Source organism: Dermacentor andersoni, chromosome 5, assembly GCF_023375885.2.
Source record: "Dermacentor andersoni chromosome 5, qqDerAnde1_hic_scaffold, whole genome shotgun sequence".
NCBI lineage: Eukaryota > Metazoa > Arthropoda > Arachnida > Ixodida > Ixodidae > Dermacentor > Dermacentor andersoni.
In genome coordinates, this window is record NC_092818.1 from 153,771,489 (window position 1) to 153,789,026 (window position 17,538).

A 17,538-nucleotide genomic window follows, 5' to 3' on the forward strand; every position below is an offset into this window, starting at 1 on the left:
GAACTTTCAAAATCAGTTTAAACTTCCGCATTCCGATGATGTTTTGATTTTTTATGGACCTTTTTGCGAACTAATGTGCGTATGTTGTAGCGAAAAGAGGCATGGCTCTCACCTTCCGGCGCACTCGAGAAAAAAACATGCCACTCACGATTATGCTGCACTAGCATCAACATTTTGTAATCAAATGACTCCCAGCAAGTCAAGAATTAAATTATATCCTGGCTTTTCCGTCCAATGGTGCTGAGCGGTGATAAATAGCCGAAAATGACGCCAGCTGTTCACTAGTGAGCTTTGGTTTGGAGTCCGAGTCATTTTATTCTGCCAAAGTGCATTTCTGAAGGTCTGCCGCATGTCCAACAGGTAGACCTGGCATTTTCAACCAGTTTCCAAGAGTGTCGGTTTCGCTTCTTTCATAAAATCCCAGGCAAGTGGCGCTGCCTGTGTCACTGCGCCGTTATCGAAAGTCGCTCCCATGGCGTCGTCCCATGTGGCTGCATCGCGAGAAAAGCGTCTTGCACTTCAATTTAGTGATGAGGACGCTAGTTACGATTCGAAAGATGACAGCAAAGCAGATTCAAGCTCTGACGGTGACAATGTTTTGAGTCAGCATAGGACATTCGCTGCTGTTCACCAGCAAGTTTCTTTTACGGCCTTGAGCCGTCTCTTTCCTCGTGCGCACCTATCTGCCTACCTTTTGCACGACCTGAGAGCTCTACTGATTATCTTCAGGGTGCCTACTTCGTTTGGTTATGATGTGCTGCAATGGGCAGCAAAGCAACTTTCATTCACACCAATAAGGCTACCCATAGCACATCTCGGCCCAGCACTACGGAGCAGCGCAGGACAGTTTACAATGGCGTGGGATTTCTTTCTACTCTTCTCTGCAGAGGTGATAAAGACAATCTGCAAAAATGCAAACAGATATGCTTGAATGTATAATCTTGTAGTTTCCCAGCTACGCTGTGAGCGATTGGCCCTGGAAGAGGTGCATGACTCTAAACGAACTGTTGAAGTTCGTTACTTGGATTTCTCATTGGGCCATCCTCAGAAGATGTCGAAAAGGCGGAACTGCAAAATTTGTTACAAGGACCGCAAAGTTGAACCAACACCAGATGTATTATGGGAAAAGTGCGTAGTGCACCTATGTTTCACAAAATCCAGGACCTGCTTCACCGCATGGCATGAGCGATGAAGTCGTATTTTCTTTTTTGTATGCGAAAACAGCGTGTACTGAGCAGTTATTTTTTCAGACACTATTCCTGGGTTATTTATCTTTGAAATGTGTATTATGATTTTCCTTTGATAATAATGTTTTTGTAGATATCATGTTTTTTTATTGTCGTTTTTATCAACTAACAGCAAAAATGGTGCTTTGTAGAATTTTTATGTTTTACCGAATAATGTTTTTTTGTTTGTTTGGCAACGTATGTTTTTGGAAAGAGAACTTCATTGTGCACAATATGCTATGCTGCAATGTGTGCTGGAATATTATTTATAGGGGTAAATAACCTTTTCCAGAGACCTATAAAAAACGACCATTTTCTCGCAGTAACGAGAGTTAATTGGCTACCTCCTCCTCTGTCAAAACTACGATAAACACTGTCCTGTCTGTATACTGAAATATATTGTGTATTTGCATAATGTTTACAGTGAAATTTTAAAACGATGTTGAAGTGAGAAAATATGCATGAGGCAGCCGCCGCTAGTGCTTCTAATGCGCTTTTCCACCTATTGCCAGAATTTGCTAAAATAAAGTGAAAGTATGAATTAAAAGCCATGCATGTCCGCGCCAACAGTGATGCAGTAAGCTATTAGCCACAATAAAATTTTAAGTGAAAAGATTGGGGCAACTCAAAAGAAACCTGAAATGATGTGGGTGACAAAACTCTGGTAATGACAAATTAGGTGTCTATGTGTCTGAATTAGGCTTCGGCGTTGCCGGAAAGGAGGGGGGGCTCTGCCCCCTCCGAAAAAGTTCGGAGGAGGCGCGGGCCCCGGAGCTCCCCCTCCGTATATGACGCCCGTGTATGTGTGAATTCCAGTGCATATAAAAAGTAAGCCATAATTGCAATTATTCGTACGCACAAAGTTTAAAGGGAAAAACATTGTCGCAGGAGTGCGGTATGAAAACCGACGAGTTATCACCCTGACGGGCATCTTCACTGTGGACATATCATTGTAATAATATGCTACATTCAAGAAGTACCATGAAACAAGCGCAACTTTCACGTAATACGCAGCTGCTTGACCAAAACAAAGAACGAAAAAAAAAAAAAACATTGCGTAGAGTCCTGCAGTTCATACTTCTCACACTGCGGATTTACGCAAATGGATAAAATATACAATCTAGCACTATTTGAATTTCACTGCCACTTCGGCCATATAGAACTGCAGAGTTCAAACACGATAGAAGCTGTTCATCGAGCTCAAAATCTTTGCAGCAGTCCCCACACCAGACCAAACTTAATGTGAAGGAGAGCTTGCAGTGTCTCATTCGACATGTGGTTTCTAAAATCATTCTTTGTCAACGAAACGTGGCTGAACACGCGTTCGACGGGTGCATTCAAAAGAGACATTGCAAGTAGAGACAAAGCAAGCTCAGACAGCAGGGGGAACATTGGATTTCGGCCACTGTTTCTTGCATCCTGATGCTTGGTGATACCAGAGCAGAATATTTTGTTTTGATCGACACTTGAGACTACTGCGTTTCGCTGGGCATGTACGTAAAGACTCGAATTGTCGTGTTTTTGTAAAGTTACTGGGTAAGTAAATAATGCAATGATTTGTGGGAAAACTAAGTAATAAGCTTCAGGAGCCCTTGATAAACATTGGAGGACCACGGGTGAAAATGACTCGCCGTGACGTGCATGCAAAAAATAGCCCAAATATAGCCATGTAACCAACTCGGAATTTTCGCTGCCAACCCACATACAAAGTAGCCCAATTTGGCTAATAATAGCCCAATCTGGCAACCCTGGACAGCTAAAATGCGTGCCAGAAATCGAGACCCGCGCCAACTTGTCTCCCACTCTGCCCGCTTGTGCGCGTTACCGCGAGCTGGAACCCCCTCCCCTCTTTCCCTTTGCTCGCGTGGGAAGGCAGCACTCGTGAAGCCGTCTTGTCTCACCCTCGCACGCTTTCACTTGCACCTAAAGCACACAGTGCACAGGGCACGATAGGATCTTTTCGCACTTGGACATTATACATCTTCGGAGGTTGCTCTTATGGAGTGGAACGCGATTTGAGATTTATAAACAGCCGCTTGCAATTCAATCCTCAGACCATCTGCGTTCGTGGAAGTTTCCGTTTATTGTCTGGGTATTAGTTTGCGACGGTAGTGAAATTTCGTTATAATGAAATAGCATACACGCACAGTTCGTTATATTGAGGTTCTTAATAAACGATGCTCTATGGACAAGAGGTTAAGAAAAGTTCAATACCTCATTACATCGAGAATTTTGTTGTATTGGAAGTTCGTTATATCGAGGTTTAACTGTATGAAGAAATATTGTGCAAAAGTGACCATGCTGTCTTACAGGACCAGTTTTAGAAAGTTAAGCAGTAGTGTCGAACAAAGGAAGTTAACGTTAAACAATCTGTCGAAGAATCACATGCAACAAACAGGCAGTTATTTATGCCTATAGACTTCACGGTCAAGAAATAGTACAGGTAACTGAACATAAATATTTAGATGTTACACTCACTTCAAAATTTTCTTGGATACCTCATGTTTCGGACATTTCTGTGTCAGCCTTTAGGAAGTTGTGTTGTGTTCTTTAAGGACAAAGTTAGGAAAAGATCCAGCAAAGCTCAGATTATTGGTGTGCAATATACATTCATAAGGTCTAGAAGAGAATATGTGTCTGTGATTTGGGATCCATGAACTAAACAGACATACAAAAGCTGGAGATGTTACAAAGGAAAACTGTCAGATTTATTTATGGGAAATATAAAAGGAATGACTCCCGTACTAAGCTTATGCATGATAATGACATTCTAACATTACAAATGTGTAGAAAATATGCTCGCATAGTGTAATTCCATAATATTTTAAAAGGTAAAGTAGACTTTTCCGTACCTTCATTTGTCCAACCTTGTAAGTACCTGAACAACTTGACATACTGACATATACATGGTCATGCTCTGAAACTAATTTTTTAAAAACAAATGCATTTAAACAACTTTTTCCCGCTAACAGTTTCCTACTTGGAACATCCTTCCTAAAACTATTTTGAGGCCACTGGTTTGTGCAAGGCACTTGAACATATGTTGCTACGTTAGCCTGCTTTTTTATTTGAATTTATATTTTTACAGGTGCAGCAATATAACCCTGCTCATTTATTATTGTGAATACCCATATTTGTTATTATTTTATTAATTCTTATGTCTGGTACACACATTTTTTTGTGTATCATATTCCACTCCTGCTTGGGCCAATCTGGCCTATAGTATTGGGAAATAAATAAACAATGCATACCTCAGCAGACTGGAAATTCAAGAAGTGGTTGACTGACAGTCTCTGGCTTGTGGTTACAGTCTAGTATGTGTGGTCATGTGCAAGTGTTACAAGGAAGCAAAGGTTAGAAATGCTGACAGGGAAGGAACTATGTAGAGCATCTGCCAGATATTCGAAGCCATTGTTAGCAGGAGGCAGGAACTTTTCCAACACCGATTTTTTAGGATGGCTTTCTGGATGCGAGACAGTTGTTGCAAAAAATATATTTAAGATCCTGCCTCTTTTCGAAGAAATCCTTTAGAGCTTGCTTCTGTGGTCCCATTTATAGAGAGTTGCGAAAGTTTTGGTTCTTAAAGTTTTTTTGCATTAGCCAAATACAAAACCGATTTATCTAGAGGCTGTTTCATGGCAATTTTGTTTCGGCTATTCCTGTGTACTGAGATCCTACTGTACTTACATATACTGTTGGAATCTCAGCGCTGACGCCCGTTGTTGCAATCGGACCGCTGGCACGAGTTGTTGCAACTGGGTCGCAAGCCCCAAGGGTAGCGTTGGCCTGGCGGCCTGGGGCACAACTGGAAGCATCCGAAGGTCCTGGCAAAGCATGAGTCGACTGCTAACAGAACAACTTGTTTATTCTAGCATCGCAAAAGAGCGGGCGGTCAGGTCGACCGAAGTGGAGAGATGGGAGAGCACGTAACTCAACGGAAGAAATCGGAGCCTCTCTCTTGGCGTCCGGGGGCAGTTGCTCTTATACTCTCGGAGTTGAGGGCAAGAAGGAACGCCTCGATAGAGGCGCACGTGATAGGGCACGGACACGCTGAGAGACAGGTTGAGACGAGTGTAGTGACGCATCCGCCGGGCCGGCGCCGGTCAGACCTCCTCGCTTCACACTTGGGGAGCTCCTCTCCCCGGCTGCCGCGCTTTGACAAGCGTGGGCACCAACATGCACACACACACACACACGCACACACGAAGACACGTGGCATTGAAACATGCCGGGACGTGCTTGGCGGGGAGGTGTATCGGCGGCGCTGAACGGGCCAAAATGTCCGCCGCTTTGAACGAAGCCCCGGTGTCCGTTGCATCCGCGCCGGCTATACCGCGCGTCGTAGGCGAAACGTAACAGACCGCCCCGCCGGGGGAAGGAGATCCCGATGGTCAGGGGACTGCATCCGCTGTCCGGAGGGATGTCGCTCGATGATGCTCATAACCGAAGTCGGGCGTCCTTCGGCGTTTCTTGAGCGCAGCGCACAGAGAAGGCCTCGTTCTCTCGTTCAGATTCACACAGGACACTGCAAAGTGACTTCGGGAGAGTTGACATTTTTGTTCTCGTTCCCGGCAAGCGTTAGAACTACGCCGAAACTCAACCGCTCAGTCAGCAAGCACGAAACAACCCTCACCAAGTCCTGCCAGGCTCTTTCCCCTTTTATACCACTGCCTAGTTCCTTACAGTAGTCTAGCAGCACTCAGAACGCGTCCACAAATTGGAAAATTGCACTAGAAAGCACGTCATCACTTTGAAACACTAAACAAAAGCAATATGTTAAAAATCCTGCCTCAGGAAGAAAAACATCAGTAACAAACAACTCTGAGGCTGATTCCTACGTTAGGGGCTTCGACTTAAGCCATCAGCGTTACCGTTGAGACTCCCCTTTTTGTAACGCACCTCAAAGGAATATTGTTGCAAAGCGAGGCTCCAGCGCAGGAGGCGGCCATTTGTGGAAGAGATGGTCTGCAGCCATTGAAGAGGGCAGTGATCCGTCTCGAAGCATGCGAAGCGGAGATCGCAGCGAGCGACCGTACACTAGCTCAGCTGGCGAAAACCCTGTAGCCGCATGCGGCGCGGTCCTTAATGCAAACATCACCCCAGGCAGACACAGCTCCCAGTCAGTTTGTTGTTCAAAACACAATGCTCTCAACACGCGCTTCATGACGGAGTGGAGCTTCTCAACGGAATTCGACTGTGGGTGGTACACTGAGCTGTGTAACAGCTTTACCCCGCACCTTTCGAGAAAGGCTGTCGTCAAAGCGCTCGTAAACACCGTGCCCTGATCTGACTGGATTTCCGCAGGAAAACCAACTCGCGCAAATATGGACAGTAGTGCATTGACTATCTCAACTGAGCTGAGTTCTTTAAGCGGCACTGCTTCAGGGAACTTTGTCGCTGGGCAGATCACAGTCAAAATGTGTCTGTACCCCGTGGCTGTTACCGGCAGAGGTCCCACTGTATCAATAACGAGCCGTCTAAAAGGCTCCGTAATGATAGGTACCAACTTCAACGGTGCCCTCGATTTGTCCCCTGGTTTGCCCACCTGCTGACAGGTGTCGCATGTCTTCACAAAGTGGTCTGCGTCCCAAAAACACCCTGGCCAATAGTACTCTTGCAAGAGACAGTCCTTAGTTTTCTTAACTCCTAGGTGTCCGGACCACGAACCCCCACGCGACAAGCGCAACAGATCCTGACGGTAGCACTGAGGCTTGATCAGCTGATCGAACTCCACTCCCCTGCGGTCTAGATACTTCCAATACAGGACCCCACCTCTTTCCACAAAACGAGCATTTTTTTTGGCGATACCTTCCTTGACATTGCAGCGTATGTTTTCTAGGCTGCCATCCTTTTTTTTTTTTCGGCTATCAAAGCCGACCGGCTGACTTTTAGCAACCTATTAAGTCCGTCTGACGTAGGCGCAATGAGCAAATCTGCAGATAGCTCTTCTAACTTTCCCGTGTCGGGCATTTCCTCTCCAGTATCTGGTGCCTTCAACGCTACAGGCTCAATTTTATTCAGTTCGGACGTGCTCTGAATATCAGCTTGCTGTGCCTCTGACCCTTTCTCATTGTTCAACAACGTCGGCCCCGCAACTACTGCCTTTCCAGCGAGCTCCCGAACTTTCGATCTGGTTAAGGCCTGAACGCTAGCCTCACCAAACAAAAGCCCCTTCTTGTGCAGGAGGTGATCGGACCTGTTCGAAAATAGGTACGGGTACTGGGGGGGCAGCATAGATGACACTGCGGCCTCCGTCTCAAGCGCTCCGAAAGGTCCTTCAATAAGCACTTTTGCTACGGGCAGACACACGCTATGAGCTTCCACGGCTTGCTTGATCCATGCGCACTCGCCCGTGAACATATCGGGTTCTACGTAAGAAGGGTGAACTACATCCATTGTAGCTGCGGAATCGTGAAGCACTCAGCACTCTTTCCCGTTCACGAGGAGGTCTCGCATGTAAGGCTCGAGAAGCTTCATGTTCTCGTCAGTGCTGCATAATGACAAAAACATGACTTTTGTTTTTGTTTCTGGACACTGCGCCGAAAAGTGACCCGGCTTCTGGCACGTATAACAAACGCGCGCTTGCCTCGTCTCGAACCGCTTTCTGCGTTCGGCTTCGGTTGCTGCCATCTCCTTACATTCGGTCGGACTGCTTTCACTCGCATCCGAACTACGTGTGTCCCCCTTTGCTCTCATGGGCGTGAACTTCGGCCTCTCAAACTTGGAGCCAAATTCACCCTTTTGACCGTCCTTAGCTCCGCGAGCCCGACGCGTCACAAACTCCTCGGCTAGCTCGGCGGCTTTAGCCACCGTACTAACGTCTGGCCTATCCAAGACCCAGTACCGCACGTTCTCAGGTAACCGACTATAAAACTGTTCCAGCCCGAAACACTGCAGAACTTCTCATGGTCACCAAACGCTTTCTCTTCTTTGAGCCACTCCTGCATCTTTGACATTAGCCTGTAGGCAAACTCTGTATATGACTCACTTCTGCCTTTCTCATTTTCCCGAAACTTCCGACGGAAAGCCTCCGCTGACAGCCTGTACTTTTTTAGCAGACTCGATTTCACTTGGTTGAAATCCTCTGCCTCCTCTCTCTTCAAGCGAGCGACTACGTCGGCCGCCTCGCCGGGTAACAAAGTGAGCAAGCGCTGTGGCCACGTTTCCCGAGAGAACCCCTGCTTCTCGCACGTTCGCTCAAAGTTAACCAGGAACAAACCAATGTCCTCTCCAAGCTTAAACGGCCGCATCAGGTCAGTCATTTTGAACGATACTCGTTCTCCTGCACCGTGTGCCTGACTTCCATTACGAGCGCGTTCTATCTCTACCTCGAGACGCTTCATTTCCAAAGCGTGTTGACGGTCGCGCTCTTTTTCTTTCTCTTGTTGCTCTCGCTCTTTCTGTTCTTTAAGTTCGCGCTCCAGTTTCTCTTTTTGCTCTTTAAGGTCGCGCTCCTGTCTTTTTGCCCTCTCCTCAATGGTCTCAAGGCATTCCGACAGCTCGTCATCCTCAGCTTCTAACTTAAGAATAGCCCTCAGCAGTTCTGGTTTTCTGAGTTTGTCTGAGACATCCAGACCCAACTCTCTTGCAAGCTCCAGCAATTTCGGTTTGCGCAACGACTTCAAATCCATGGCTGCTCTGAATGCTGCTTTCTCTACTGCCTACTATTGTCTTGCCGCAAACTAACCCGGCAGCAACGACAACCACAATTACCAGCTCTGTTTCTGACACTAACAAAAGCCTGGCAAAACTCAGAAGAAGAAAGTCCCGCACTCACCAAACCTCGCAGCCAAGAATTCAGCGCAGTCGTTCCGCTGCAGGCAACCAGTCATCACACAGGGCTCGTTGCACTGCTCCCGGATGGTCGTTGTGCTGCTCAGCATACAGTAAACCGCATATCTTCGCTGCTGGCCTCCGTTGTCGCGATCTCACCGCTGGCAAACAGTTGTTTGAATCTCAGCGCTGATGCCCGTTGTTGCAATCGGACCGCTGGCACGAGTTGTTGCAACTGGGTCGCAAGCCCCAAGGGTAGCGTTGGCCTGGTGGCCTGGGGCACAACTGGAAGCATCCGAAGGTCCTGGCAAAGCATGAGTCGACTGCTAACAGAACAACTTGTTTATTCTAGCATCGCAAAAGAGCGGGCGGTCAGGGCGACCGAAGTGGAGAGACGGGAGAGCACGTAACTCAACGGAAGAAATCGGAGCCTCTCTCTTGGCGTCCGGGGGCAGCTGCTCTTATACTCTCGGAGTTGAGGGCAAGAAGGAACGCCTCGATAGAGGCGCACGTGACGGGGCACGGACACGCTGAGAGACAGGTTGAGACGAGTGTAGTGACGCATCCGCCGGGCCGGCGCCGGTCAGACCTCCTCGCTTCACACTTAAGGAGCTCCTCTCCCCGGCTGCCGCGCTTTGACAAGCGTGGGCACCAACATGCACACACACACGCACACACGAAGACACGTGGCATTGAAACATGCCGGGACGCGCTTGGCGGGGAGGCGTATCGGCGGCGCTGAACGAGCCAAAATGTCCGCCGCTTTGAACGAAGCCCCGGTGTCCGTTGCATCCGCGCCGGCTATACCGTGCGTCGTAGGCGAAACGTAACAATACTAAGGCCTGGCGGATTAGGCAAAGAAAGCTGTGCTTTAAATAATGCCATTGAAAGCATGTCTGAAGAAATGACGACAAAGATGTTCAGGCACCTTCGTGTTCTTGTTCTGGCAAAAAAATCTCGCTGTTTTTCCTCGGTGTCAAACTGGTGGAGATGCGTGATACATCCTCATGCATTTTGGCATCTTGACAGCAGAAATTCTAGACACATAACAGTTGTTATAAGCGGATCAAAAACACCCTCTGTGTAGAACACCATCAATCATTTACAAGAAATACCACTTTCATTTGATTTGGAATATTAGGACTCCATTGAGGATGTCCAGTGGAGTGTCAAGTAAGATGCATACAGAACTCTCATTTTCCTTGCTCTATGCATACTGTCATTCCTTGGCAATGCCTTTGAGAGTGCTGAAGATGGGCTAGACTAGCTTAATCAAGTGGCTGTTCACTGAATAGTGTGACAACAGGAAACTACAGACTACAGTTGAGACCGCTTATAACAATCCCATTTAGAGTTTCAGCTGCTATGAATATTCTCTCGACACCTAAAGAGTTTTGCCAGGAGCCTGTGCGAAAGCCATCTACTTATGACTTGCTAGCCTGCTAAGTTCAGTTGCAGTGAATGGATTGAAACGTGGAGTGGCAGTGTCTCGACAAGCTGGGGCAGGGAAGAAGGCTACATGGGCAATCGCTGCTGTCAGATGTGCCACCTTTTATTCTCTCTCTCTCTCTCTCTGTTTGCTATTTTATTGCTCTGGGACTGTTGATACTCCTAAACGGCATAGAGCAATCCCTATTCCTTTTCTTTTCCTGTGACGGTTTGCAAATAAGTTTTGGGTTGCCATTATAGCAATTGGTGCTTCAAATGATGGCACAGATGTATTAGAGAGCGTTTCTGATGAAGCATTTGCTAGAGAGCTGTGACTACTTATGCAAATTGAGGCCTCCACAGTTAAGGATGACCAACAAACTAGCAAGCCTCCAACTGAGCACCCCAATGTTAAGGACCTCACCAACAACCTCATCAACAGCTTGATGAACTTTAGAGTGCGATTACATGAATTGCACCACTTAAACTTACTTAACTCACCAATTTATGTCAGTAAGCACCATGTACACCGTTTTTCGTAATAAAGTGTGACCTCTGCGACTTATCCGCTTCTTTATCATTAGTTTTGAGGAAATGTTATAACAAACTTCTGATATAGCGAACATATCTTGCTCAACAAAAGTGTTTGGTTTATCCTGGCTCAACTGTAACAGGTGTACTTTGCCCCTGATGACTTGTCATATGTGCTGAGCATGAAGTAGTGCAGGGTAAGAGGGGAAAAGGGGGTATGCATTTTAATGTCAGATCCAGAAGACAAATGCAAGCATTGCTATGTTCATTGAGGACGTGTCTTAAATTTTAAGCATGCTGATCACGGAAGGGGGACAGAGAGCAAAAAAGTTAGCCAGCCTTCTCATAGCACGAGGTAAATAAAGAGCCTCTTTGCCAGATGCATGCAAAAGACCCCAACTCTGTCGTTAGTGAAGTGACAGTAAAATGTGCACTACAGCAATTATCCTTGCAGTTTAACTAGCAAAATTCCTTTTCCACTGTTGTGATTTACATGTGGAAATGACACAAAAGCTTCGAGAGCTTGTAAAAGTGTGTCTCAGGAGTCCCAGAAGTTCGAGATAAGAGTGCTTAGTCAAGGGCAATGGTGCCCACTACAGGGCAACCTTGTTCATGTGTTGTGTAAAAAAAAAGCAATGCATGAGAAAAAAATGTACTAACCAGGCAATCATACTATCCGAAGTGACTAAAAAATTTGACAGACTCAACTGTAGTTGACGTCTACGTAATGCAAAGCGTTGTGCAAATCGTTGCAGAATGGGATACCAACACATGCCCAGTTGGTGGGACATGAGTGGCCGAAGACACATGTTGTCATTCTTGCGGCTTCGGCAAGCTTGCGCTTATACTCCTCGAATTTGGCCTGGGTCAGCAGCTTTTTCGAGCAGGGAATTTTGGTGAGAATTGTTGACGTGACCACTTGATGCGAATCGTTGCGGCATGAGATGTCAACATGCATCGAGCTGATGGGCCAATCGCAGATGCCTGGCATTTACACGAGATCTAGCACCAGAAAACATAATTTACGATTGCATTTTGGCAATGTATTGAATGTTGCTGCCGAAAGATAGTGTTTTCCAGGAACTTATGAACCGGTAAAAAAGAAGCGTAACTGTATTGGGTCATTCCTTGTGTTCTCGGTCATCATCATCATCATTTATTATTCCCTTAAAGGCTGTTGGGGTCTTACATAAGGTGGGGGGGAGTACATATAAAAAATACACTAAAATTGGTCAGTTATAGAAAAGGGAGAAATACACATGAGAAGTCATCCAACGGATAAAAAAAGCAGTTAAAAATTAAAAAGAAACAGGATACACATGGTTAAAACAGGGATCACTAAGACATACTAGAAAAAGAATATTACATAGCATACACATGGCAGGCAGAATTAAAAAACAAAGTATGATTGAAACAAACAAAAAGAAAGGTGAGCTGTAGGTAATACAAAGATTATATAGGTTGTGTGGATAATAAACCACAGAATTTTACGTGATCACGTTCGAGGATGACCAATTTGGGCAGTTTATTTCATTCCATTATAGCAATAGGCAAAAATGAGTTGTTGAAGTCATTAGTAGAACCATGAAGACACTGAACGCTCAATGAATTGAAAAGATGAAAAGTGTGCATCGGCGAGAGAAGGAGTGTTCCTGTAAATGCAGAAATATGGAGTATTTCCTATGAAATAAACAGAGTAAGGCAATTCAGCATCGGTATGCTAGAGAAGAGAGACTGAAGGAGTTCTTTATTTTGCTCATGCTGTGCTTGTAGTCATAATTAAGAATATATAAATCGTGCTGCACGGTTTTGGACTGCTTTGATGGTGTTAATAAGGTAAATTTGATGGGGGTTTCAAATACACGCAGCATATTCAAGCTTTGTGTGTACGAATGTTTTGTAGGCCAGTTGTCTAACAGAGGGTGGTGACAAAGATAGATTCCTTCTGATGAATCCCAGTAACCTCGATGCATCTGCTGCAACCTTTATCATGGGTTCTGCCCAGGTTAGTTTCGTATTAATTAAAATGCCAAAGTACCAGTATTCCTGTACTTGTGATACTGGTGTCGAGTGCAATGAGTATGTATAAATGGAGTTAAAACATTTTCTACACAATGTATAAATTGACATTTCGAAACATTAAGCTTCAGCATCCACTTTGAGTACCAGTTTTCAATTAGGTTTGAGTCATTCTGCAGATGTACGTGATCTTGGTGATCATTAATGTGGTGTTGAAGTATGCAGTCATCAGTGAATAAATGGATAGTAGGTGAAATTCCGTTAGGTATGTCGTTGATGAATATTAAGAAAAGCAGTGGCCCAAGAATCGAGCCTTGGGGGACACACAATGTTACTTTTGCTGTTAAACAATGCTGACCTCCTATGACAGTAAGCTGCACTCGGTCTGTTAAGAAGCACTTTATCCACAATGAGATTAATGGGTTGAGACTGAGTGCCGCGAGTTTATTGAGTTATTTGTGAGCGATGTGATCAAATGCTTTCAAGAAATCAATGTAAATGACGTCAGTCTGAAACAAAAGAATTTAAGTTAAGATGAAGGATGGTAGTAAATTTAAAAAGCTGCGTTTCACAAGATAACACAGGACGAAAGCCATTTTGCTTTTGATAAAAAAATGAGTTATCATTGACATGTTGTGCTATGTGTGAATATATGGTGTGCTCCAGAAGCTTGCAGGCTGTGCTAGTTGGTGAAAGGAGGCGATAGAACGGTTGCATTGATCTCCAGTCCTGAATACTGATACAACTTTCACAGTGATCCAGTCCGTTGGAACAGAACCCTTAGAAATATAGTGCGTAAATATTACCTGCAGGATGCGACTAGAAATGGGATTAGAAGCCTTTAGAATTTTTGCAGGAATATTGTCATCTCCAGGAGCACATGGTATATTAAGTTTGTTAATTATATTGAATATACCAGTGGAAGTAACACTGACAGAAGGCATCTGGGTAAATCCCTGTCTCAGTACTACAGGTGCACCATCATTCGGCTCGCGAGTGAAAGCTGACGTGAAGTGCGCATTCATTACATCTGAGTGTTCCTCGTGAGGAACATGTGACCCATCAGGATTGGTTAAAGAATATTGGAAGAGTGATTTATTGGGTTTAGAATATATACAAAAAATTTTTGGGGTTAATGCGCATAAAGTGTAGCATGTCTTTATGAAAATAATTCTTTTAGAGCGTTTTACGAGTTTAGTATATTTGTGTGGACATGCGAAATTTTGTTTCCATTTATTTAACGAGGGTGATGTTTTGGGTGCATGGTAAAGACAATTTTTTCTTTTTGATAAACTTCTGATCATGTTTGAATACCAGGGCTTCGAATGCGGACCAGCGGTATGTGCTTGTCTGCGTGTCTATTATAGTTAGTATTCTTTTTTTGTGGAGCAACCAGTTTTGGTCAACTGATCTATTTAGGGCAAACTGAGAAAAGTACAACATTTTTAAAGTTATGAATTAATGACCGACATATTAGTGTTTCGGTAGTCATGAATGTACTTTTGTACGGTTGGCGCACGGGAACATCAAGTAATATGTTGAATAAGACAATCCTGTGGTTGCTAATACCATCGACACAAAACATTGAATGAAATAGCTCTGGCTTGGAAACAAAGACCAGGTCAAGTGTGTTATTACTACGAGTTGGTTTGTTAACAGATGGGGTAAAATGAAACAGCTGGATGAGATCAATAAATTTTTAGATTGCTGTGACACTGCATTTATATTGTGCCAGTCAATATCAGGGAGGCTGAAGTCACTGCAAAGAACATATTCGGCACGAGAAAAGCAGGAAAGCAATTCCAGTAACGCAGAGTGCAGCTCGTCGAGGAAAGCAGGATTGGATTCAGGTGCGCGATAAATGGCTACTAGTATGTGTTCTTGAAGCAATGGACAGTTTAATGGAAATAATTTCGTGGTCACAATTAAATGTGTATAGATAAGCAGGCAAGTTAGATATTATGAAAAGCAAAACACCACCGCCTCTGCGCCCCCTCCTGTCAAGCCTTTATGTCGTAAAAAGTGGTTTATCGTGCACAAGTTCATCATCGGCTATTTGTGGAGTAAGCCATGATTCAGTTATCACAGCTATGTCAATGCTGCTGTCCTTGAGGAAGTCTTCAGCGTCTTTTTTAGGCAGCTAGCCCTGGGCATTTTTATCATGCAGGACATGCTGTGATAATGCGGTGAAGTGACCTGGGTGGGCATTGACAAGGAAGGCAGAGAGTGTGCTGGTGCAAGGACAGGTAGTAATAACTTTGCCTTCACTTCAGTGACTGAGTCAGTGTTGGCATTTTAGATAAACTGCTTATTATCGATAAGGAGCCTATCAAACCGGATATTGAAGGGAACTTTTTCTGTTGGGCATACAAGCAAAGTTTGCGTCTTGCCTGCCGCACACACGCAGAGTAGTCCTCCCGTTTCGATCCTGCAACAAGAATTTTCAATTTATCTTTAAAAAGCGCAAGCTTAACAATTATGGGACGATTTTTACCACTGTAGAAGCGGCCAAGCTTATGCACTCATTTAATAGTGTTGGGTTCGAGCGGAACATCAAGTTTTTCCTTGCAAAAAGAAAGTATGTGCGACTCGGGCTGAGCTCACGTTTCACTTTCCGCGTCTTGTACCCCAAAAAACAGCAGGTTGCATTGACAAAGTTTTGCATAAAAGTTTGGAAATTGCGTTATTAGTCTCAGCATGGGAAGCAGGTTCTCGCTTCCCGTTAGCTTCAACAATTTTCTCCAGCACATAAACACAGCAAGAAAGGTGGCTAACAAGATCCGCTGTATTAGACGGAGCTGAACGAATGACGTTGAGCTCTATCAACATAGTATTTTGGCTTGTTTCCAGATGTGACAATGCACTGGCAATAGACTCAAGCATGGGTCCGTGGATAAATTCTATGTCTCCCGATAGCATCAACAGGAAGGCGGTAACATAAGCATTGATACTTTATGCACACACTGGTTGATATAAAAACCAATGCCATGAATCAAGAAGGTCAAGGGGGGCATGACACCTCCACTACGAAACTGTCACAATAATGGTAACTGCAGGTGTGCGGTAAATAACTAACGTGTGTTGGAAAGGGCGTATTCTTGACCATGTTCAAAGTGGTGGCGTGCCCCAACTGGTATTGCAACTGCGCTGGCTTTTGTAGTTGCGTAGAAAATCCCATGCTGATAGTGACACTCAGTGGCCAGGTGACGGTGTCAATGGTGGCTGGACTTGGCGGTGCTGGGTTAACATTGGTTCCGGTTATGCCGGTAATAGGAGGATGCAGGCAGGCTTGCTCGCTGGCCTGAAATTCTGGGAAGGGCCAGGTAGCACCGAAGAATTCGGCCATCGTGATACATAGTGAAAGAGCCTGCATTAGAAAGGGCGCATTGATGACCATGGTCGAAGCAGTGTGCCCCTGTGAATGTTGGGTGCGAATATTGGTGCCGGGAAATTGTATGCAACGGGTTTGTATCACGAGGTTCTACTGTATAATGCAAGGCTGCGAGCTGGTGCACCGTTTGGTACAACTGTAAGTTGAAGCTTTCATCTGGTGTACATTCAAGCAATGTTGGCTGCTGCACAGTGAATCTATGTCGCATGAGTGGGAACTTCTTGCAAATACTTGCACACATTGTGTTGGATTTTGTGAACAAAGCAGTGCTCTCAGCTTATTTCTAGCTTTTTGCATGCAGTCATCTGCTTCAGATACAATGTACCTAGTATATACATTCGAACTAACTTAAATGATACCAGCTTTAAGAATATATCAGATATGACAGTTAGCAGCCGGTGTGCCATCATCATTTTTGTATGTGTCCTATGGTAATATAGACTGCTTACAATGATGCTCCCATGCCACATTATTGGTTATAACAAATAAATCTGGCTACTGGTGTGTGCGCTGAAAGGAAAAGAAAGCAAAATCCTCGAGAGATGGAGAGGGAGAGAGAGAGAGAGAAAGGCAAGCTGCTTTACCACACCCGCTTTTGTGCCGCGAACCCCCAACACCTGTCAGTGTGCCTTCTTTGCATTGACTCAAAGAAAAAAAAAAAATTCTATAGCTAGCGCCTCCATCGCTGCCCTGTTACTTTTTGAGCGGCAGCTCATCAGACTAAATGTGCTGTTTGTTCATACGCTGCAGGTCTGAGAGCATTGCGATCGTACTGCACAAGCGGGCATGTCATGCTCTTTTTTTTTACATTTCGCTGGCTTTCTTTACGACAAAAAAAAAAATTTATTACATAACAAGTATGTAATTCGAAGCTCCTGAATTCGACGTTTTCTAGAATACTACAACTTTCTCATTGAAAGTTTTGCCTTAAGGTTAATAATTGCAAAGTTGGTTAAATAATCTTGACTAATTATGCATTTAAGCACATTACAAAAAATAGTGTGACTTGCTGCATACAATAGCCAACAACATGTGTTTGGTCGTGCCCTCCTGAAGTGCTTCAGCATATTTTTAGACCGTGGCTAAAGTTAGCTGGGACCCTCTGTATGTATATAATTCTTAAAAAATTTATCCAAAGTGATATTCTGTTGCAGTTGGCCTTTAATGAGG

At 44.7% G+C, this 17,538-nt stretch overlaps 1 protein-coding gene across 1 annotated transcript in view; it reads left to right on the forward strand.

The window, feature by feature from the left end:
• Positions 1–17,538, forward strand: part of Stat92E (Signal transducer and transcription activator Stat92E) — a 160,495-nt gene that overhangs the window by 132,148 nt on the left and 10,809 nt on the right. The window lies entirely within an intron of this gene.